Consider the following 25,207-nt stretch of genomic DNA (forward strand, 5'->3'; position numbering starts at 1 on the left):
GAAATACGTAGTTATATGTAAATTGTTTCTCAAATAAAGCAAGATATTATATTCATTACATTTTAAGTGACCAACGATTGAATTGCGTTAATTTTGTGATTTTCCTTGTATCATTTAGTTATGAAATAAGTAGTATTGCTCCTAATCTCAAATAAATAAGTGTTCAAATAGTAAAAAAAAAAAAAAAAGAATGGGACTGGGAATGTATAATTCTGTAGAAAAGACAATATAGAGAACACATTAGAGATGAAATAAACTGAAGAACTTCAATAATCAAATCAAAACCAAACAAACAAACAAACAAACAAAAAAGGAGCCATATCTGTGAAATGGAGGACCCAGTACAAATGGAAGACAGTCCATAATTAGGTAAAACTCCCCCAGCCCTGAAACAATACATGTATTTATTGTGTTTCATCAACGGAAACCAAAGAAGAAATCTTTCTGGAAGTGTTCCTCCAAGATGGTATTTCCCTTATCCACTTTGTAGACTTCAAGGGCTAAGAATATCGGAGGATAACCTGGATTGTGCATTCCAACCCCTCAAACTAAGAATGACAGAAATCCAGACAGAAAGAGCTATACAGTTCATGTGGGCCCTCAACAATCAGATGGTGACTGCCCATCCCTCATCCCAACACTTGCCACTTGGCATTGGTTCTCTAGAAAGCACTGCGTTTGGGTGTGGCGTCGGAGATGGCAACAACACAAACCCCTCTCTTGCTCTTTGCGGTGCAACGCCATCAAGCGTGGGGACCCAACGCCGAAAGCAAACCCGCGAAGAAGACAATGACCAGCATTTCAAAGGCACCGGCCTGCAGGCTGCAGCGACAGAACAGGATGGGTGAGAGCAAGAATTGAGATGTCAGCTCACAGATGACCTGTTAGAAATGTCCCTTAGAAAACCTGAGGTCCATAGAATAAGTAAAAGTTAGTTGTGGTGAGGGGGGCAGTTTAGACCGAAAGCTAGACTTTGAAAGATGAGGGCAATGTGGATTGGACAGTCCTGAGGAACTAACGGAGTCTAGAGAAGGATGTTAATAATAACACATAGGGACCACACAGCTCTGGTAAGACATTTAAAATATACTTTATTTGCATTGGAAAATATTAAAGGGTTATATACAGGTTACTAGCATCTCAATGGCAGATTAGCTAAGAACCTAGTGGAGTTTAAACTTCAGGACCACTCGGGGGCTTTCCAAATTCCCAGCGGAGCCTCCAGCAGTATATATGAGGTCGTAGGTTTCTGTAATGCTATGCATGTTGTACAATCGTGTATGCTGCAGAATCCCTCTATCCATCTCAAATATGTGCCCCCACGAGAGGAGAAAAATACATTTGTCCACTACAAGAATCTCCAAAGGCTAAATTTCTGGCATATGGCAGGCAGGTGGTAATCAAGTGACATGTTTAGAATGAATGAAGGGTCTATGGGGCTCGTTTCACTTTTCATTGACAATAGTATCAGCCTTCAAATTGAGGCTCTACTCTCTGGTACTAATATACCTTACATTTAATACGAATCATATCCAAACCTTATTCCTAACAGTACTCTCTCAGCCTAATGTCTTTCAGGACCTCCCCACTGACAACAAAACATATTCTTAGCAACTTCGAACACAATAGGTTCATGTAGATAATTTACCTAAGAACTCAGGCAAGCCAGATATGATAGCTCATGCCTGCAAGTAATTCTGGCACTTGGGAGGCAAAAGAGGGAAGATTATTACGAGTTTGAAGTCAGTCTGGGATACAGGGTAGAATGCTGGATCAAAAGAACAGACATCAGCAAAACAGCCCAGATGTATCATGTTCTCCAAGAATTTCAGTGTGTACTAAATGAGACCTTCTATAGTTCTTACAAATACAGCATAAGCCCCATGAAGAAACATTGAGTTATCTGCTCAATGACTTAGATAAGCATAGAATGCTGCAAATTTGAGTCTTCTTCCTCCATTCCCTCTACTGTTGACTTTCTTGACCTGACTTTGTGTGATAGCTCTTCATCACTCCCGACACAAGTGCTGCGCCTTTCGAATAAACGCTGCTCAGTCAGAGCTTGAAGAAAATAGAAAACAAAACAAGAAATGCAAATGTCCTTTGCCAAGGACAGAAAAGCCAAATTCCAGCCCTCTGGTGTGCTCATTAGCTTAAGCCTGACAAAGAAATACACCAAGCCTAGGAACCTGGAGAACCAGGTTATCCTGGGCTTGGGTTGGTGAGGAACCCATGAAACACCCTCATTGACTTTTGAGAGAAGATGGGATATTCCAGATTGTTTGAAATTAATTACCCATGTCTTTTATCTGCTTATAGAATATCTTTTTACAAATGTTTACTTGAAGTTCTTTATGTGCCACTTACAGAAATTGTTTACACCTGCAGTAAAGAACATCGTCACGGATCTCCACTTCCTTGACCTAGGTAAAAGGCACACGCCCTGTCTTGACTTCACTCTTCCATGGGCCAACAACTGCATTCCCCCATCCCTGACCTCTGGCATCCCCCCACTCAGAGCATGTGTCTCTCCATCCTTAAGTTTCATATCAAGACCAGACTTGCCAATGACCTATGAAGTAACCTGACCTGCTGAGGAGAGACAGCACATGACTGGGTGTCCTCGACATGCTGCCTAGTCATCTGACATCACAGATATCTATCTACCCAAGCTCATTTCAACTTTCAACCAATTCTTCCCATTGAGACAAGCTGAAACAAAATACACTATCTCAATAATTACTATGTTCGATAACCTAGAATTAAACGTATTAGCACAACTCCATAGCACAATGAGAACGAAACTCACACTCCTTAAAAAAAAAAAGGAAGTGATGCTAGTATTTAAAAATATAGTACACAAAAAAAAATCTTTAAAATATTCTTTTGTGTGCGACTTGCTGGAAAAGCTTCCATTGTGCCTCATGGTTCACAGACTTCTGCCTTATGCTAGTTCGAAAGAAGTAAAAACAAAACTAAGCTTGTTTTAAACATGAGCATTCAAAGCTCTCTTTCAATCTTAATTTCTGCTCATTTTTAAAAATCTATCCCAGGTGAAAACACAGCACTTTCCTCGAAAATACTTTTCACAATAGACAGCTTCTTATAATTGGCTAACATTGCTTTATAAGCCGAAAACCTTTTAGCAAGTTTACATAAAAACTCTGTAAGGCCCCGAAAGCCCTGTGACGAAGCTCACACAATGCAGCAGTATCCAAGAAGAACTGTTGGCAGTAGCTTCTCACAGGCTGCCGAAGCCCATGACTCCCCCTTGAGATTATGGAAGGCCATTCATTTTTGTTTTCGGGAACTTAAAGTCGATTTAACCAAATCCCCTAACAGTAGCTAATGGCTCGTAATTATATGATGAGATAAAGCAGAAGAAAGTCATATTCACTGAAAGGTAGAATTATTACTAAAATTGTCTAATTTTATATGACACCAGAATTAAAGATGACACAGCAAAGAAAGCAAAATGCCCCACACAGTGGTTAAACAAAACCCAAGCTTTTACTTGGTTGTGCCAAGAGTTACTTCCGGGAATATGTCTCAGTTGCATAAAATTTCAAGGAAAGGTGAAGTTAGGTTTCTGAAGCAGATTTCAACAAATCTTTTTTTTTTAATTAATGTATGAACGAATTTCACATTGTGAATCCAGTAGCATTCCAATGGCTAAATTTTTTTCTTCAACACTGAACAAGAACACAGTCTTGTTTTGGGATATTTTCATTGCTATCCACTATTGTCTTGAATAAGAGTCATAACCAGACATCTGACTTTTAGGGGACTAAGAGACTTGGAAGACGAGACAACAAGAGTGCCTAGTGTTGCGATACTACTTCCTTTGTGGTCCAGAATCCTATTTCCCATAAACTTGTGTAAATAAATACACTAATTATGGCAGATGTCACCATCCTTCTCTGTCTTGGGTTTTATATCGCAGTCTCTCCTAAATGTTCCCATACAATGCTCCTGCTACATTGATGCTGTAACCCCCACATAAGACATGAAGAGGTTGAGGCTTGGAGAGGTTAAACTCTTCACTCAAGACATACAGATGGAAAAGACTAAAAACCAAAATTCAAACCCCTTATCATTTTTTTGAGGGATTTGAGTTCAAATCCATCTAACTCTGAAGCTTGGCCTCCACCACTGTCTTATGCTGCTGTTTTCTTTAGCACCAAGTCTGCATGTGACTGTTCCTCTTTGCTAAGGTGACCATGAATTCCACACAACCTTCCCGAAGCTAAATCTTTAGTAGTTCATCCTTGCTTCTCAAAATTGTCTCATCCAGGGAAACTTCAAACAAACAGCCTGCCTTTTATTCAATACATGTAGAACTGAATTTGTCTCCTTTTTGTTGAATCTGAGTCAGTCCTAAATGTGCCATTCTGTACTACTGTGGATGACACCACCCCTGATCAACTGCAAACTCTAGAAAACAGGGAGACAGTCTTAATTCCTCCTTCTTCCTCATTTCTCAAACCCAGTAAGCCGTCCTCTTTGACTGTCCCTTCTACATTAGGTCTTGCTGACCGTTCTCACCACCTTTCCTTACTTGCATAACTTCATTCCTAGACTGTTTGAAATGTTCTCAGAAGATATTTGACCCTCCAAACTGCAATCACATGGGTTTTCAAAGGGGCATTCTGGGTATGGGATTATTGGGGTTCAAAACACCGAAAGAGTTCCTTAGAGCCTCCAGAATGAAGCCCAAAGTCCTCTCAAGACCCTCACATGGCTTTGCTGTCTTCTGATTACCTCTCCACTCCAACAGCCCACTGTCTGGCACAGACAAGGATTTGCCTCTCTGGAAGGGCTACAGCGACCATCTTCTCCACAGCTTTCCTCAGTCTTCATACATTGGCACTGTCTTCCAATTTCTAAGGAAATTCATCCTTTTACTCCCCTCTCTTTTTTAACTTCAGGTCTTCATCATAAAGCAGTTTTAACTTCCTTTCCTCTGTTTCTTACTAAGGTTTTACTTGGCACAGCCCCAGGCTCAGACCCCTTAAAAGATGTACAGTCATTACCCAGAGGAGTAATGGTTTCATCTTCCCTCAAAATCCATAATCTCCCAAGTGTTGTCTGCTTGAGTGGAGCGTGTTGTGGTGGGAAGCGCTGCTTTCTTCTCTCAGTTTCGTTTAGATGTTTTTCTTTAAAGGTTTATAGCATCCAGTGCATAAGGTCTGATCACAGTTTATCTCATTCATCTTTTAATTGCAACATCAGAAGCAGACAAAGCTCCTTTGACATAGGTCGATGGTGCTTATAATAACAGGGCATTTGTGTGTTGAGTAAGACAAAATGAAAGGTGAAGATGGAAAGACTGAAGAAAGGTGATGTATAAAGCTTACTGTAATTAAGAATTTCGGCATGTATATGAAATCTCTGGAAACTGCATTCATCCTATATAATACTATAAGCTTCCAAGTGTAGTTGTTGAGATAACGTCTCACTGTGTCATCAGGCTGGCCTGGAACTTGCTATGGTCCTGATCCAGTCATCGGAGTTCTAGGATCATAGATATGTACAAAGACTGGCTTTGGCTTCTTTTCTTTTTTTTAAAGCTCTATATCATAGCAACCTGAGTTTAGTCAAACAAAAGAGGCAGGATTCCAGAGCAGGAAGAAATCCGAGAAGCCAGTCTAGGAATTTTTCTATTCCTTGTTTAGCTTTGGACCATAATCATCCTCAGATACACAGTCTGAAAACCCCTTTCCTCTCCAGCTATCTCTGCAAGATAAGCAGAGGGAATACCGGGACATGAAGAACCTGGCCCTTGCGTTTCTCTGTGCTACCCTCCTTGGGCCTCTCATGCATTTAGAGTAGCTCAGAGCAACACAACCAACCCAGTCTAAATGCGTAGCCATCACAGGAAGAAAACAGAGGCTCCAGGAAGATTGTGACTTTTTCCCAAGAGCACCAAACAGCAAAAGGTAGGGTCCAAGTCTACCAGATCTCTAGCCTGTGTTCTGAGTACTTTTCATGCTGACTTTTACAGGAAATTAGCTTCGCTCTGGAAGCCCTAGAAAAATAATCCCACAGCTGGCGGGGGATGGCCCACGTCTTTAATCCCAGCACGTGGGAGGCAGAGGCAGGCGGATCTCTGTGAATTCGAGGCCAGTCTGGTCTACAAGAGCTAGTTCCAAGACAGGCTCCAAAGCTACCGAGAAACCTGTCTCAAAAAAAAAAAAAAAAAGAAAGAAAGAAAAAGAAAGAAAGAAAAATAGTCTCACTCGTAGATAAAGTTGGTCAAACAAACAAACAAAAATCCGAGCTTGCAATACCAAAGAAGTATTAGGATGAATTATAAAGAATAAGGGTTTGCATATGACCTTGAGATGTGACAATCTCTGCAGATGTAACCTGTCTAAATATGTTTTGGCACTAAGTTTAGCCGTAGTCTCTAGAGGACAAGGACTGAAGAAATATAGGGAGATTTTGCTATGAAATCACTGAACTAGAATACCCCATTGGCGTGCCTAGATTGTGAAGTTTGGGGTAAGGCTTCTTTTGGGTTCCATTTTTTTTTAAATATGAAATTGAAATTAAGAATGTGTAGAGTGTGAGAATTAGAGATAACATGAAGGAATCATCTGGAGAATTCCTTATGTGTTTGTGTATAAAAACAGTATCTTTTAAATTCATATTTATTTATTTGTTTGAGGCAGGGTTTCTCTGTGTAGCCCTGGTTGTCCTGGGACTAGTTATGCAGACCAGGTTGTCCTAGAATTCAGAGATCTGCCCGCCTCTGGCTCCTGAGTGTTGGGTTTACAGGCGCGTGCTACCACCACCCGGTACGAATTTATTTCTTAATGCAATTTTCTACTGATTCTTTGGGAATTTTCCATCATGCACCCCAACCCTACTCCATATCTGCCCACACTGCCCAAAGGAAAACTTCAAAAGATATAAAAAAGGAACAAAAAATAAGAATTACAAATAAGAATATTAATTTTAAAAGCACTTAACTCCTCCATCTCTCCTGACTCTTTATCACCCTTTCATTTATCTTAGTGGCCCTGGGAGTTGCTGAGAATCATACGGTACACCTTTTTGTTCACAGAGCTTTATCTGCAAATGTTCATTGTTTAATGTGTTGTTAGTCATGTTCAAGGCCTCTGGCTTCTGTCTGGTACACCCTCACCACTGGACCTTCACCAAGTCTGCTTTCTGATGAATTCTGCTGTTGCCCCAAATCATGGAGAAACTGTGGCTGTGGTTCCGGGAGAACAGTCTCTTCATGCACTCTAGCAGGACATAGACGGGTAGATGTTGCAAAAGGTCACTCAAAGCCCTGGATGTGGGCCTGCATGGTAGCTGAGTTGGTCACTCTGGGCCACTGGGACTACCCACCTGAGGTGGGGGGCAGAGCCAGCTCTCCCCGCCCCGTGGTGTTGGGTGGTTCTACTATAGTTTGAGTCTATGTTGATATTCATAGCCTGTATTACCACCAAAGGCCACAAGAATGCCTGAGTTCTGGGCCGCCAACTATAGCTATCTTGGGACCCAAGAGACGAGCCACTGTTGGGCCATGTTGATATGGATGCACCGCTCCCCAGAGCCACGGGCCTGAGCTGCTGAGGGCCATATCTGGGTCTGTGAGCCTACTGCAGTCAGTTTCTATATTAATGTCCACGACTCCTATTATCACTGAAAGCCGTGCAGATGTCCAGGGCCTGGATTGACACCCGCAGTCACGTTGGAGTCCAGCAACCACACTGCTCCTGAACCCATGACGGTTTGAGAGGTCTGCACTATCACCCATGGCCATGGTGACACCTGGGCCCAAGCTGCACTTGATGCCCATGTCTAGATCTGCGGTCCTACTGCAGCTGGGGTCTGCGTTAATGTCCATTGCCCACGTTACCACAAGGGTTCATGCGCACCACGGGCTGAATGAATCATGTGATGAATCATGTGTTGAAGTATGCAGGTCCTGCACTGGCCCCGCCCCTCACTGGTCCCAGGGAGAGTCAACCCTGCCCCCACTGGAGAGCTACGGAAGCCAGCTGAGAAGAATCCTTAGATAAAGCTCTTCATTTCTTGGCTTGTGACACACAGCAATTTTTTCACACAGCATTCTATGATACATTTGTTACTAATTTCCCCTCTTTTATAAGGACACTAGTACATCTTTCAAGAGGCCCATCCTACATCACAAGAACTCATCTAACCTTATTAGAGTAACAGCTGCCTTATTTTCAAGTCTAATAATAGCCTGAAGTTCTAGAGGCTGGGGCTTCAGTATTTGAATATTTGAACGACTCAACACCAAAACCAATGGAAATGACAAAAAGTGAGGAGCAATAGAGAAGTATGGTCACAGTCCGGCCTCTCTGGAGCAGACACGAGATGCAGGTTTTTAGGAGGACCAGTCTAAGGAGGAGACACTGAACAGAGAGAGACACTGATCTGGGATGCAAGTGATCAAGATATCTATCTGTCACTACGAAGAACATTGTATCTTTTCTGGTCTGTCACCAGAATGCCTAGAAAGTATGATGCTGGGAGCAACATTACTCTAAACTGAGCCAGTCAGCAAAGGATAGAAACTGAGCAGGAGGCAGTGTGCAGGAGGCAACTGGAGGCAAGTGAATGCTCCCTTGAGGAAGACCAGGGTGGCAAATCCCACATCCATCATATTCTAGTTCAGTATTATGATACCTAAGTTTCCACCAACAAATGGTAGAGACCTTGGAAAATCGGAGTTTCAAAGCTGTGCTCAGAAGAATGTGTGTGCACTGCTGGGCAAAGCCATCTGTACACATCGGTCCCCAACTTTGTGGTCCATGATGTTCATTTGGGTTTGAAATCATTTGTGGCAGAATCATTGGCAAAACAGAAACTAGTAAAAGTTAGAAATCAAGATTTTAGGGCCGAAGGGATCATTCAACAAGACAGAGAATTCATGCCTGAAAGTTGACCTTTGACCTCCACCCTAACAACATGGTATGTCCACATGTGCATGCATACACAAGTGTGCAGGGACAAATAAATGTAACACAATTTTAAAAAAGAAATTAGTGTCTACTTGTCTGAGAGCCAGTTTACTAGCGGAGAGCTTACTGTTTTCCTTCTTGTGTCTATAAACCTAGATTTTAACCATGGTGAACAAAAGCATCTGGTTAGAATGCACTCACTACCCTACTGGAAAGAGTGGAAGAATGAAAACTAAGCCCTGTCTCTTTATTCCAAGAGAAGTAAGGATTGTGCCCTTCTAGTCATTAAATTATTCATCAGTGTCTTGGCTGTGACATGTGGCAAAGTAGAGTCTCAAAGGCTAATTCAGTTCCTGCACTTATTGCTTCTGCATGTGTTAGGGAAGATGTATGACATGCCTAACATGTGGTAGGAATCAAATTTAATTCCTGATCTTAGAATTCATGGCTAAACAGAAGATACGCATATTACGTAGATCAAACTTTAAGGTTTACAATCACAAATGGCAATAAGTATTAGGAAGAAAAGATAAAAGAAAATAGAAAACAAATAATTACACTAAACTTCTACATCATATATATATATATTATTTATATATATATATAAATAATGATATTTATTTTGGAAAGAAAACATTGTCTTGAAGAAGGTGAGAGCTGTGTCTGGTCTATAAAACTAGGTGAGAGGGGAATCTCTGATGACATCACACATCCTAGAGCAATTAACGAACATGCTGTCAGCACATACCTGGTGTGCAGTCAGCCCTGGTTTAAATAAGTTGGAAAGTAACACTTTCAGTGACAATACAATGGTGTGTTTGTAAATTCTGATCAGATCAGAACTAATTAGTCCAGGGCAATCGGCCCCATGTTTTATGGTCAAGTATTTGAATGAAGGGGATGGTGCTACTTTTAATGTCTAAAATCAGCCCCACAAACCATACCAAAGCAGGTCACTAGAAATTATATATATATATATATATATATATATATATATATATATATATATACACACACACACACACACACACACACACACACACATATGAGTGTTTTCCACTTGGATCATGCAAAGAGTTAAAAGGCTTCAGCATATTATACATGCATTCATACATAGGGCCCAAAGGATGGCATCTCCCTTTCCATCATCAAGGCATTTATACGAACTTCTATCTTCTTCTGCTTTTGTGACCTCTCGCCAGAAAGGCCAAAGTAAATAAAGGCCAAGATAGATGTCAAATCAAGCAATTACTAAACAGGGGCCTGGGCTGTGACCCCCAGATTAGAAATGGTGACCTGTCACAGCAACAGGGGAAAACCTTCCTACAAGGCGTTGCCCGATTCCTGAAATGCAATTGAGATTTGCAACTTGGACTGGGAAAAAAATGGTATTTTTCATTTGCCTTTTAATCTTTTCTCGCATTGGTATAGAGGCTCTCTTCCCATTTTCCCTTTGGCTGCAGGTTGCAGACATTTGAGAGGGAAAATTAGTGTATGGAAGGCACACCTACCATGAAAAATGAGAATGAGCCAGCACCACACAAAATGCTGCAGAATCATTTTCTTCATTACCTCTGGTAAAACAGTGTGAAAATTAGATAGATTGTGTAAGAATGGGGAACTCAGTCCCCAGCACTGGGGGGCAGCTGAGAGGGTTTGTCGCTATTGCTGTAATTTGCCACATGTGGGTACCAATTCTGAAAAATTAATTTTGACAGTAATTAAAATTTGCAAACACATTGCACAGCTCATCCTTGGACCAGTTCTTAGGGATTTCTACAGTCTTATTTTTTTCTGCTTGGTACAAGACAATTGTTTTTTTCTCTACTTGCTCTATCCAAAATACTGAATTTTTATCCATGTCTAATGCCAAAACTCACATTTACTTCGAACAGTTGGCCTCTTTAAATTTCTCATCCTTTAAAAGACCTGGATTAGTTCTTTTATTATCCAGAAGGAAAGGACAAAGGTAGAAAGGACAGAAGGAGGGAAAGAGGGAGAAAAGGAGGGAGGGAGAGGCGTCAACATTTTTGAGTTCCTTTTTTCATTCAAATATGTAAATTTTGAATTGGAGGAGAACCAGAGCAAAGAATCATGAGTCACATAAATGTTTTGGTAGTGGAGTCTTAAAAAGCTGTATTTAGCTGTTTTCTCTTAGCCACTCAGTAAAATTCTCAGCCACCTTCCCTAGTAAGTGTAGATGCAACTAAATGAATGGATTTTTAAGGTGTAATATAATTGCTTCCAATGAATTAGTTTAAGTCAAAGAATCATATCTGACTTTGAAATTTGCTGATAGAAAAATCAGTGAAGGAGAAAAGACTAATTGTCAGAGGTCAGCACAGTATCTGCTTGTGACGCGAACTCAGACCTGGAACACAGATGAGGAGGAAGGAGCCAGAGGAAATTGAATATAAGAAAAGAAAGTGTTTTCAGTATATTAGTTGGTTGTGGTGGCATTTAATTTCAGCCCTTGGAAGATAGAGGTCAGACTGGTCTGTATAGCAAGTTCCAGACCAACCAGGGTTACATAGATCCTGCATAGTGAGATCCTGTGCCAAATAAATAAATAAGTAAGTAAATGAATAAATAAATGAATGTAAATCTTATATTGAAAAATGTTAAATATTGACCATAATATACAAATTCCACTCAAATACAAGTCTTCATTGAGAAGAAAAGAAAATTTGGAAACATTCTCAGCCCCTCACTTTGGGGGCTGGGAATGGGAGACACGTTTCCTAAGCAAAATTACAACTAGAAAGCTTTACCATCTATGTCAGCCATGTCCTTGAATCCCGTTTTTTTCGCTGACACCTCTTTGTCTGAGACTGCTAGCCAGAGATCCTAGAGGGAAGTGGAATCGCCCACTCTTGTTATGATTGGTTCTTCTAACTGCTGAAGGATTCACATTTGCACTTGGGTTTTAAGGGGCGAATTTGGGAATCTTTAGTCCCTCTGGCTCCTCCTCAAAGCTATTCACTTTGGAGCATCACTTCTTCCTGAGCAGCCAAGCAGGGGATGCTGGTGGTGTGATCTCTTGGAAGTGGTCTATTTGAGGGAAGGAAATCACCTCAATCTTTATTGCATGCAGTCTTATTTACAATATTGCCAGAGTGGAGGCTAAACAGAAGGGCTCAGCTAACAACCACCTTGAGCAACTAGGTATTATGTCTTCATTGTGTCTGCGGCTTCCAAACCTGTGAATGAATAAGGCTGAAGGTGTGGCCTGTGATGGCTTGGTGTGTTTTTTTGTTTTCTCAAAGGTGTGTCTCGATTTTTACAAAATGTTTTCTGAAAAATAATTGTCTTGAGGTGAGACCCTGTCATTTAAGTAGGAGTGGGTTCCCCCTAAGTTTGGCCCGGGTGGCTTCAATACATGAGTCACAGAAACGGGGAAACTCCTGTGGTCATCATTCCCCCTTCCCATACTCAGTAATGCCCATTATCTTGGGTGGAGCCCCATGGGGTCATCTCCCAAGCAGTCATTTTAGTTGAGGTTGGCCTTTGTCCCTTTCGTTTCTTTTTGTCTCTTCTTCCTCCTCTCCTTCTTCTTATGACATAGGGCATCGCTTTGGTTGCTCAGCCTCATCTAATATTTACTCCTTAGCCCCATGATGGCCTCACACTCACAACAGTCCTCCTGCATCAGTCTCCTAAATGCTGGAAGTTTTAGGTGTGAATCGCTACACACAGCTAAGTTTTCCCTTTCGGTAAGGGGCTTTGGGCTTTGGGCAGACCACAAAGAGTATTAAACAGCTAAAGGATGAGAAATGCTTTAAAATTAGAAAATGACTCAAACTTTACCAATTAGCAGCTGCTCCTAATTTGACATTGTTCTTCATTGGAGAACCCTAAGTAACTCAGTAAGGTGTGATGAGTTTCTCCGGAATTATTGCTATGTTCTCAGAAGCCAAAATTTTATTAACATGCTTGTTTCTAGGTCATTATAACATTATACTTTCTGAAAGTATGATCCTTTTATAGTAGACAAAAAAGGGTGTTACATATGCAAATGAACCTACAATATTGAATTTATATATAATCAATAAGTTCAATATTATCTAAACAAGCACATCTGTTAGATGACCTACAACAACTATGTTTGTACTATATTATTTCCAAAAGTCTTTATACATGCTATAAATCAATGGATAACTATTACCAAAATATCTGAGTGACTGATAGATTCATAGTGAGTATGTAACTAAATACACAATGGAAATCTACTGTGAAAATTTTCTGAGGTAAACTCATTTGCTCCTCCAATAATTTATGAACTGAAAACATTGGTAATTATACTATTCCAAAAAATGAGAACACTGGGATTCAGGATAATCATGTCTGTGGTCTTAGATTAATCATTGAAGGAGTAGGTTATGACACATACCCTTGGATTCATACATATCATTCCATATTCACCCTCTGAACTTACAATTAAGACCCACAATTGTTTAATACATATTTGTTCAGTAGAAATTAAGAATGCAACTTAATTAAGGCTTCAAAGAAGAAGTTAAGCCAAAAAGTGGGAAACAGTGTCCGGAGGAAGTGGGTTACACCAGCATATATTAAGTACCAAAACTATCAGACATGGTGCAGCCAATTATATTATCTCATTTCCCACAATTCAGGATGCATTAAGAATTTTATTAAGAGGGTTACTGTGCCAAGTAATTTGTCCTAGGTCAAAGAGAAAAAGGCATAAACAGAAGTTGGCGTCCAGCCTTGGTCTATTTGACCCCTGTGCAGAGCTCTGAGCCTTTACTTTACACTATTTTTATAGCAAAGGCATATGATAGCCCAGGGCATATGTTAAAAACAGCTTGGCTAGAAACAAGTGTATGTAAAGATGGAGGAAAATCAAATTGAATGGGGAAATCAAGACCAAAGTATAGAGCATTTAGAAACTCAAGAAAAGCAGATCCTTGTATGAAAAGTGGAAGACGTTTTGTAGATATTTTATAAGAAGGAAGATTTAAAAAAAGAAGAAGAAGAAGAAGAAGAAGAATTCAAGGGATGTTGACTTACGATGGAAATTAGGAGGGAGCAAGAGATGACCAGTTAGGAAGCTGCTGTAACGGTTCAGGTATGAAATGACGAAGGCCTAATTGAGTGTGGTCAATGTGACCATGAGTCAGGAAAAAGAACGGTAGAAAACAACTAGAAGGAAGAAACAATATAATTTCATGAGTAATCAGATGCAAGGGCTCAAGTTGAAGATGAGTCAAAGGTGACGGGGTGTTTTCAAGTCTAAGGAACTAGAAGGCTGGCGCCAGCGAGTTAAAGTCAGGGAGAAGCGGGGTGGGTAGGAGGAAGTACAGATGTGTTTAGTCACACGAAGAGCAGGGACGGGAACATGATGACCCAATTTCAGCTATCAGGAGACGGCATGCACCCAGTTTCTGAACAGAGCGTTGTACGTTGATGAACGTGGCAGATATACGTTGGCTAATGAAGAGTATGAGCAGACAGAAAGTAGAGCTGAAAGCATAGCCTAGAGGGTGTCCCGAAAAAGAACGCATTCAAATAACAAGGAAGCAATCAAGACTCAAAGAAGACCACCAGGCACTTTCCTCCCTGCAGCAACTAGAACTTGGGGAGAAACGCAAAAGCAGTGCTCACCTCTACTGGAAGACAAGCCCTCTGCGGGCAGAAACTTCAGCCTAAAACAGGGATTAGTGTATTGAGGAATCGAATCTATCTTTGTTAAACAAAGAAATCCATCAAATACTGCTTGTCCCTACAGCAAGCGTGGTGTCTAGAAACATCTGCTATGCTATGCAGGGTGTGCAACAGAAGGAAACCACTATTTTCTTTCCATCCCTAGGACCATCTCATTCCAAACAAGTTCGTAAATAATCAAAGATAAACATATTTTACTACATCCTTCTGTTTCCATGGGTCATTGAAAAGGAATCAGGGGAAGCAACAGTTGCTATGGCCCCAAGGCAAACATGAACTGGATATTTGTACATTGATTAGTTGGTTTTATTTTTTAATGCACATAAAGGGTGTGAATTAGAGAAACTCTTTAGTCTGGATGAGTGTCCTCCCAGTGGCCCTTAGGGTGCCATATTGGGCAGTACTATGGACCTTTAAGATCAGTGGGAAGGTGCCCTTCGTGGGAAATGGGGATCCCAGTCTCCCCCTTCCTTCACTTTTGTTCCTTGACTACTGTGGTGAGCCATCTACTGTGCCATGCAGCATGAGCTCCCAGCTAGCTGTCAGCTGCCTTGCCAGAAGCCTAAGACCAGAATCTCTATGCAAGGGAGCAAACTAAACCCTCTCTCTTTGTATGGTAATCGTCTCTGGTATACTGCTATGGTAATGGAAAGTTAAGTACTATAGGAAATATGAAAAATATTACTTAGTGATGCTTAGTCAACAAGAATATACCACATAACTTCATAAATGGCTTTAGGTAATAATAGTCAGGAATGAGTTGATGACCAGGGCCAGGCTTGTGGCCTGAGTGTGATTGCAGGAACAATGGCAGCAGGAACTCAAATACAACTTTTAAAAATGTGCCGATTTTAAACACTTATACATCAAAGTTTTACCTAGAAATCATTTTTATGAAATTCATTCAAACTAATTTAAAAGAAGTTCAGACATACTTCAGATTTCAACTGATCTTAAGTTTCATCTAATATGAACTTCACTAAAGAAAATAAATACTGAGAAGTGGAAGGGAAAGAAAGAAAATAATGAAGGGCAGAAGGAAGGAGAGGGAGGAAAAAAGGGAACGAGGAAGGAAGGAAGGAAGGAAGGAAGGAAGGAAGGAAGGAAGGAAGGAAAAGAAATAGTTTGCAAAATAAAGAATTGTTCCCTATCAAGAACCACCTCATTGTGTTTCTGTTTTTCATCAACTTTGGAAATCCAGAGTTAGGTGCCAGAGAGAAGGCTGGGTGGTGCAGAGCGCCTGCCTCTCTCCCAGAGGACTACATTCGGTTCCCCACACCCACATCAAGCCGTGCACAAGCAGCTGTAACTCCTGCTCCAGGGTCTCCAACACCTCTGACCTCCCCAGGCACCACATTCACTGTGCACACGCTCGCATGCAGGAACACACCTGCGGGTAGTTAAAATTAGTAGAAAGAGATTCTTAAAGGAAACAAGTAAAAGTCTAGAATGAGCACTAATATCTTTACGTTCTGCTTGAAGCGCCAGTAACTGTTCCACGAAACATAAATCAACACTGAAACGGAGTGCTCCCAATGCAGGTGGGCAACTCACACTCCAGGAAGAGACACACTTGAAGTACTGCTTCAATTGGGATGAAGCTGGCAAACACCGTGCTAGCCTGTCCATCTTTACACATGCAGCACAGCTTTAAAGGAGACCTATCCACATTAAAAGGTAAAAGAGAGAGGGGGGAATAATAATGATTACCTTTGCTTGCACAATACACAGTGCTACATGGATTAGGAGTAAGTTGCAATCTCTCCAAATTCAATACGTAAGCCTATGTCTATAAGCGTCCTAAGTAGACAGAGCCAGGCAGCCCATTCTTGACGGGATTCCACGGCTCCAGGAAAGAGGCGAGGCCTCCACCCACACAAGACTTCTCTCACTCATGCGCCAGTTGTCTGAAATCATTGACCAAAATTTTATCCCCTGGACTGACAACTTTGATCATTGTGTTTCGATCACAATAATTCTCCCTGCCCCCGGAGACAAATTGTGGCCTCTTAATTTTCCCAGGGTGAGTTTCACTCAGGAGCTAAATCTTTTGCACGTGGCCCATCCAGACCTACCAAGTACTTAAAGATAAAAGACACTTCGAGATTTTAAAAGGGAGAAACTGCTGGTCTAAATTCGTCTTTTAGAAGTTTATGACTATAGCACTAAGATTAACTGAGGCAGAAAATTTAACTTTATTAACCAACAAAATGAAATAGTCTACTAATATTTTTGCACAATTTGTGCTATATGGATCACTGAACCCAAATTTCAAACTAAAAGAAAACAGAAAACTTCTCTTGAAAAGGCATGTAGAAATGTATGGGAAGCGAGATGACTCAGCAGAGGCCCTTGTTCCTCCTCCCCATGGGCAGCAGCCCTTCCTTCACGCTTCCATTATGTATAATTACTGAGAAAAAAAGATGGCAAAAGCCACACCAGTGTTCCTTAAACATGGAGAAAAGAAAGGAAAATTAGGAGCAGTGAGTTTATTATGACCCACATCCTACAGCATGCAATACTATTACATCAGTATGTACAGTAGGTATCCCCACGTGAGACCTGCTTTGCTACCTCAAAACTATCCCCTGAGTATACATGTTGTCGAACTTTGATCCTCTGATGGGCTCTCTTGTCCTCTTCTTTACCTCTTGGTAACTTAAAGAGCCCAATTTTAAAGGTTAAAAGTAATCCCAAGGACTGCATTTTCATGGGGAAAAAATGCATTTCATTTCAACTGTAAGCCATACAGGCCTGTGTTCCATTCCTATAGGGATACTTATGTGAATTTGCATCGTGATTAATAAACACAGCCTTGATGTAAGTAAGAGTCAAGTGTGAAAACAGAAATTAACTTCCCATCTCCCACCCACATTCAGATTCCCCTGAGAGTTTCAAGGGACCTTCTTGTTCAAGGTAAAACTCCCAGTTAGGGACTCCAAAATGGTTTGAATTACAGAAGAGCCTTGAACACAGCAGCCGCACAATGAAAACTGTTTTGGTTTGATAGACTCGCTTTGCTTTAAAGAAGCATTTGACCGTGTTGGAGGATTTGCAGGATGGAAGAGCCTATGTTTCCAAGTTCATAAGCATAGCTAGCAAAATCATAACGGCTTCAAAGTTGAGAGTTGCTGAACCTCAAGCATCACACACTTTCTCTGACCTTTACTTTCCTCATATTCTCACTGGGAAGATAAATCGCAGAATCTTTGCTGCGGAATAAATGAAACTGGATGTTCAATAGTTGGACCCATAGCTGCTCAGCGAAGGTCCGCCTCTACCCCTGTAATAAGGCACAGTGGTTTGGAGGACTAGCAAGCAGCATGGAAGCTGCTCTTCGTTCCAGACACTCAAGACACAGATGTTCTTGGCCCGTCTTGTTTCTCCTCCCTCTGGGTCACTCGAACTGTCTTGAAAATCTGTTCCACCTGTGCTACATTGTCATAAGCTTGGGCATGGAGCAGGGGATGAGAGACTTTGGCATCTTGTTTACATAATCAGTTCTCCTGACAGATAGCACACTAGAATGTGTCAGGAACACACTGTGGACTTTGCTTCATTCAGCTTACAGAACGTAACCCCCAGAGGAATTAGCTGAGCTAAGCTATCAAACCTTGGATAGAGTGATTGTTTACTTCTGACTCTTAAGGTTGCCAGGCAGATCCAGTCCTACTTCAGTGCCAGATCCCTGCTTCTTTCCTGTTTATATAAAATTCACATTTCTTTCTGATTCCTTCTCTTTTCATCCTTTCTAGTATAGTGTTTGATGCACCCACTCCTCTAATTCTGACATTGTAATCCTGGCATTTGTGAACATCTTAATGAAGAAGAAAAAAAATGAGAGAGAGACCATTATTGACTTTAATAGTCTAAAAACAAGACATAAAATGTATTTATAACATGAGAAGGATCTTAATGATAAAAGTTAAATAAATTGAAACTGATATAATCTACCGCTGAAAGTTTACTCCCTGTTATTTTATACTATTTCCAAGCTTCTATAGAAAGTATTTTCAATTGTATGGATTGATCAAGCTCTAAAGAAATAAAGGAAACACTAGGTCCCACTCCCCCCGCCACAAGATCTACTTACCATCAGTAGGGCTTTCTAGGCCACAGCATTAACCTAATTAACTCATCTTTCATGAGCCTGGAGAAGCAGGGCCTAGCCAATGCTGTCTGCAGAAGCCCCAGTGCCTGGACATGCCTGCATTTGTGGCTGAAACTCAAATGCTTCCTCCCACACAGTGAAACAGGAAACACTTTCATTTCCTTGAAAAGGTGAAGTATTTGCAAAATTTTATCTTTGTTTTGCACATCTCTCCATGTTATAAGGACCTATATCTGTCTACTTAAGAGGTCCTTTCTCTATCATAATCGGAAGCTTACACTATTTGAAGCCCTTCTCTAAGTTTACAGCATATTTACGACATATTATTCAAAGTCATTCAGAAACCTGGACTCCTCCAGTTTTGTCTAAATTCCTTAAATAGTTTTTAGGGAAAAACTATTGATACTCTGTGATTTACGGACTGGGCTTGGCATCTGCTTTGGAAAATACGTCAACTTTGTGAGAGTGTCTGTGCTTCTGTTTTCATATGACAGAGAAAAGGGTAATGTTTGTTTATATCAAGCCTCAGTATAAAAAAGGTTTCAGTAGAGCATAGATGTGAATAATACAATTTAATAGACACAAACACACATTATGATCAGGGGTCTAAGAATCTCACGTGCATTATTTTATTTAATTCACATAGTAACATTACCCAGGCCATCAATTTTGTCCTCAGATCAGACACTAACACTAAGAAAGGCTAACTTGTTAAAATCCTAAATTGAGAAGCACTTGTGATGGGTTTGCATTTTGGTGGTCTGATCCAAAGTACACCCTCGTGTTGGTAAGAGAGAGGAAAAATAAAAAAGGCCTATGGCTGAAGTTATACCAAGAAATGTGAACTGAGAATTATGTGTAATGACATAAAGCAAACAAACAAAAAGACTTAAAACTTTGTTCTCATTTCTGGGGAAACCAAAGGAAGGAAACAAAACAATCAGACTCACATTGCCCATAAAATTAAAAGCATGACAAGAACCCAGAAGATGTGCAGTTTCTCCAAGCTCTGAAGTCTTCTAGACATGATGAAAAAAGGAAGGCGTGTCTAAGATATAAACAAAGCAACATAGAAAACAAAGTAGTTGCTCTTTCTACTGCACATGGATAAACACAGGGGAAAACACCAGAGTCAAGCTCAAAATCAGAAATTTATGTTCCTGAGCAATCTCATCCGTGTATGCATGCTCAGTTGTGCAGACTACATCAACCGCCAGGTGCTCTCTTCTTATGCAACAATATAATGCCTGAGATATTTTGTGGCGTTTAAGAAGTAAGTGCTGATATGTACCCTGAAAGAACTGACTTCAAGCACAGAATTAAATTTTTCAGCAATGGTAAACAAGACGATTGAACCACTCTGCGCCACAACCTTCTCTACTGTTAAACAGAAATAATAACAGTACTTCCCACCTTGTACCACTGCACAGATTAATTAGCATATGAAAACTCTTAGGAAAGAGTCTGATGCGTTGATTTAAGCGTCAGCCAACAGTAGGACCACTCCTAAACCCACGCATGAAGTCGCTAAGAGAACATTTCAGAGTCTGTAAAATTTCATAAATTGAAACTGAATGTTGTGACTTAAAGAATTAAAAGTGAAATCTTTATATTGTTTCAAAACCCAATTATTAAACAGGCAGGAAAACCATTCCAAAATATACACGCAGACTCTGTGATTGATCCTAATTTCTCAAACTGCTCTCGTTTCATTGTATTTTATTATTTGTTTGCTTGTTTGTTTTGGTAAATAATGAGTTGCTACTGTGGTGGACTAGACAATTCCGAATCTGTGGCTCTCTCAGCCAAGGGAAGACGATTTCTGCCCAACTGCAGCACGGCGAGAAGTGAAAGTGCTGAAATAATTGGTGAGAATTAACAGACAAGAAAATGAGGCTTTCCAGCAAATCTGGGCTCATCTTACCTATGTATTCTCCTAAAATGCCAGTGATAAAGAACTAATGGCTAGGCGGTATCCTGAAAAGGCCAACTAAGCCAGCGCATTTTTGCAAAGCCATAGTTGCATTTAATTCAATATATTAATTTCCAAAACAAACTAAGTATTGTCAATTGCATTTAGATTCAAGTGCATTTCAATGCATTATGCAAAAGAAGGGAATTTATAGTAAACTCCCAATGATTATAGTGATGTTTAATTATAGCTTTATCTCACTGCATTTTGGAATATGTCTTTTTACCTTCAGGATTTATGAGCTACCGTGTCCTCAGAATTTTATACAGGGCCTGATGTGAAAGAGGCACTCGAGCTACATAGATGGATTGGTGAAAATAAAACCAATTATTTAGCTTCCACAATTCAGAATTTAAAGCTTAAGATAAGAATAGCCAATTAAAAAATAATCCTAAATCTTAAATTCACAATAAGGTTGATAAAGTGTGAGGTAGTTTCAAAGGCTAATGCACTCTTTTCTTCTGGGGGTACAGGCAAGGTCAGTTGGGGTGACTAGTATTCCCACTGTGCTCTTAACAAAAAGAGCCCAGTAAGGAGAAAGGGATTGATAGTGCTAAGCTTGGGGAAGAGCCAAAGCACCACTAGATGTGTTATGAAAAGGCAAAATGGAGCAGGAACACATTTTTTAAGATGGTATGAACACATTTTTTAAAAAGAAATGGTTTTGTAAGGATTGCATCTTGCCTGGCAGATGGGTTCGCATTATTCCCAACAGTTTTTAATATATGTATTTTTATTGAAAAATTGATACCTTTCATTCAGTATATTCTGATCACAGTTTCCTCTCCTCCATCTCCTCCTAGATCCTCCCCCATTTCCCCACCCACCCAAATCCATATCTTTTCTTTTCTCTCTCTCTCATTAAAAAAGAAACAGGCAACTAAAGCAAAAACAACAAAACTAAAAACCAAGCCAGACTAGGACAAAGCAAACAAACAGAACACGTTTCAGATATTAACAGCAGTCTCTGGAAGCAGAATTGAGTACTTCCAAGTAACCAAGAGCATATCAGCTATGATATGGTAAGCTATAACTCAGTTTTCAAATAGCTGAGAATGAATGGAACAGGTCAGATTCCTGACCTGTGCTCTGGTGTCTACTGACTGCTCAAGAAAAGCCCATGGCACAACACAAATCCGTAGATCCTCATTGTGTTTCATCATCTACCTACAGATGAAAAACAATGTGTTGGTTTTGGTGCTGTCTAAAGAAGGCTCTTTGAGCCAGCAAGTGGGGCTGGGTGCGTCCAGGTGCTCCATGCCAAGTTTGATGACCTGGGTTTGATTCCTAAAACCCAAATGGTGTAAGGAGAAAAACCAATCCCCACCGAGATGCCCTCCAACTTCAACACCTGTTCCATCCATAACTCCCTATCCTATATACAAAACAAACAAACAAACAAATAAATAAATAAATAAATAAATACAAAAAGAAGGCTCCATAATATCACATATACACTACTGCTTAGATAACTAACAATTTTTTTCATGTTGTTCCTACTGTAACGACAAAGATATGTTTCAAACTTTTAATTCCAAAAGACCGAGATAATTATTCCTGCCAGAAGATGTCTGTAGTTTTAGAGTGCTCTAGACCTGACAAAGTTAGCAGCTAACATGAAGTTGCTAAGTCTATAAAGAGTAGATAAACAATTTGTACAAACTCACTATCCCTAAAGCACTACACCGAAATCTGCAGTGGTATGGAGGAGTCCTGTTACACAGGCCTCTGGGTTTTGGTTCTCCTCGTCTCCTATCATGGAGACGAGGGAGAAGTTGACATTTATCAGTGTAGAGCTCAAAAGCTTTGAGCAAGTATATATTTGAAGAAATGGTCCATTTAACAGCAGAACATTAACCACATTGCACACTGCCTTCTCCTCCAGTTCTCAATTCCTACCAGGGACCACGATGTCCACCGCTTACTCGTCTTCTTTTCCACTTTTCTCCCTTCTGCCTCTCTCAGATGAAACCCTCCTGGAAGTGCTGATTCAGAAGGGAACAAAGGAACAAGAGCTCTTTTCTAGCATTGTTGCCTTTGGCAAGGACATTCTCAGAACTGCTGCTTTGGGATCCCTACTCTTCTTGATCAGTTTCTTTCTCCTGCTCACGTCAGACTCATGCCATTGTCTTTCGTTACTAACAACATGAAATCAGCATGATATACAAACTTATGGATCTTGCAGTTTTTGCAACTCATGTTTTGTCAGTGATGTTTCTCCCATGTCACCTTCAATCACAGGAAAATAAACCTTTATTTTTAAAACTTTCGGAAGAAGAAAATAACGAAGAATTAAAAGAAATCTCTGTATAAACATATATCCAAAGATAAAATTTTCTTTGCAAATTTCCAAATTATTCTTGCTCTAGCCAGACTAATTTTTAGCCCTGGAAATACCCAGAGAGACTCTTTAATCTGCTGGTGACAGAGCTGTGAATAGTTCTTATTCATCAGTCTCACAGAAGATAATTGACCACAGAGTCCAAGACAAAAGAGCTTTGGAAGAGGATGTGGCAAGGTGCTAAGGGAAGTCGCTGAACATGTTCCTGGGGCTCTTGAATGGTAATCCTGAAGGGGGGACACCTTTGAAGGTTCCACAGATAATCTCTTAAACATGCAAATAGACGACTGACTTACTGAAAACTAATTTAGCAATGAATAAAGCATTTATTTCTCATAGAATGTGGGAGTTATGTTAAAACTGATGAGAATTAAGCCTACATCTAGAAACGAGAAATCAATGGAGAAGACGGAAGAGTACAGGCTTGGAGTTGCAGCTCTGACACCATGAAAGATTTCCTTTTGCTCCTTCAGGCTGGAGAGGATTAAATGATTTCTCTGTCTTCTGAATTTCACAGGCACCAAATAGATTGTAATTCAGGTGTTTTGAATTTGAGATGATTTCATGACAGTACTGAGGGGGAAGAAAATCTACATGGTTGAAAGTGTAAAGTCAAGTACACAACTTCACAAGTAAATTTCTATTCATCGATAGGCAAGACAATCATGTTCATGTTCTCCTCAGATCTCATGCAATAGTAGGCAATAAAAAAGTAAGACAATTCTATAACAATGTCCCATTGAAAAATTAATGATACAATTCATTTGTTTGTAAGATATTTATAATTTTATTTGACCAGATTATAAATGAAATAGCCAAGAGTTATTCCAAGCATGCTACTGTGGAAGAAAAGAAACATTCTTACTATGCTATCAAAAGCCAAATTACAAATAAAAAGTCTTTCAATTGATTTTCTATTAGGTACAAACAAAGAAAAGGATTCAAGCTCTAAATTTACATACATTAATGAGAGATTCAAAAAATGATAGCTAAAGCATAACCATCTCATTAGTGGAGCTATTGCTTTGAAGCCAGTGTATATGCAACCTGATAGCACAGAGTCCTGATGTGTTCATTGGAAAGTGGTGGCAAGGTTGGGAGCTCACATCTGCAATCCCAGCCTTTAGGAGGCAGAGGCAGGAGGATCAGTTTGAGGACAGGCTGGTCTACATAGTGAGTTCCAATCACCCTGAGCTATGCAACATGACTTGGTCTCAGATAAACAAATATATCTCTGATGCCTATGTATGCTATTTACTGGGTTAGTCCCTGAATGACTAGAGAACACATTCTTACAGGAAATCTATTGGCAAAAAAAAAGCAACACAATAGCTTCTTCTAAGGTTAGGGAAGCACTAACTGCAGGGGCCCCCAGGACTCTCTGGGTTTTCTGAGGAGGCTCACAGTTACAATTAGGTCTACATTTCCAACCCCTCACCCTCCCCTTTACATTTTATTAGATGGTTGCAATTTGGACTTACAATGTTAATGTCAGATTGACACATTTCCGGTAAACGCACCTGTAAAATGAGACTGCTCATTTCTTTCCCAGCTGCCCAGACCCAAATAATCACACAGAAACTATATTAGTTCCAACACTATTTGGCCAAATGGCTCATGCACATTTCTAGCTACCTCTTAAATCTTAAGATAACCCATTTCTATTAATCTTTGTATCACCATGAGGCTGTGGCCTACCAATAAAGTTCTGGCATCTTTCTCCTTTGGCAGTTACATGGCGTCTCCTTGATCCCACCTACTCTCTCTATATGTCTCTTCCAACCTGGCTACATTCTGCCCTGCCATAGGCCAAAGCAGCGTTTCTGTTAACCAATGCTAATAAAACATATTCACAGCATACAGAGGGGAATCCCACATCACGCACCATGATAACCAAAGCCAGGAATGCTGAGTACATTTCTTTCTCAAGAAAATGTAGTAAGTTGATCTTTCTTAAAACTTTAGCCCAGGACAAAGAGAGCTACTGCAGTGGTAGCGATTCTGGGGAGATAATGGTTACAATCTTTTCTGATGATGGTGGGAAACGTACCAAACTGCACAATTCTTGTATTTTAAAATATTGTTACATAACCTTCAACCTATTAAAAATAAAACATATCATTATACCTATGGGTCTTTTTAAAGATAGTGGT

This window comes from Myodes glareolus, chromosome 17 (assembly GCF_982192425.1).
Source record: "Myodes glareolus chromosome 17, mMyoGla1.1, whole genome shotgun sequence".
NCBI lineage: Eukaryota > Metazoa > Chordata > Mammalia > Rodentia > Cricetidae > Myodes > Myodes glareolus.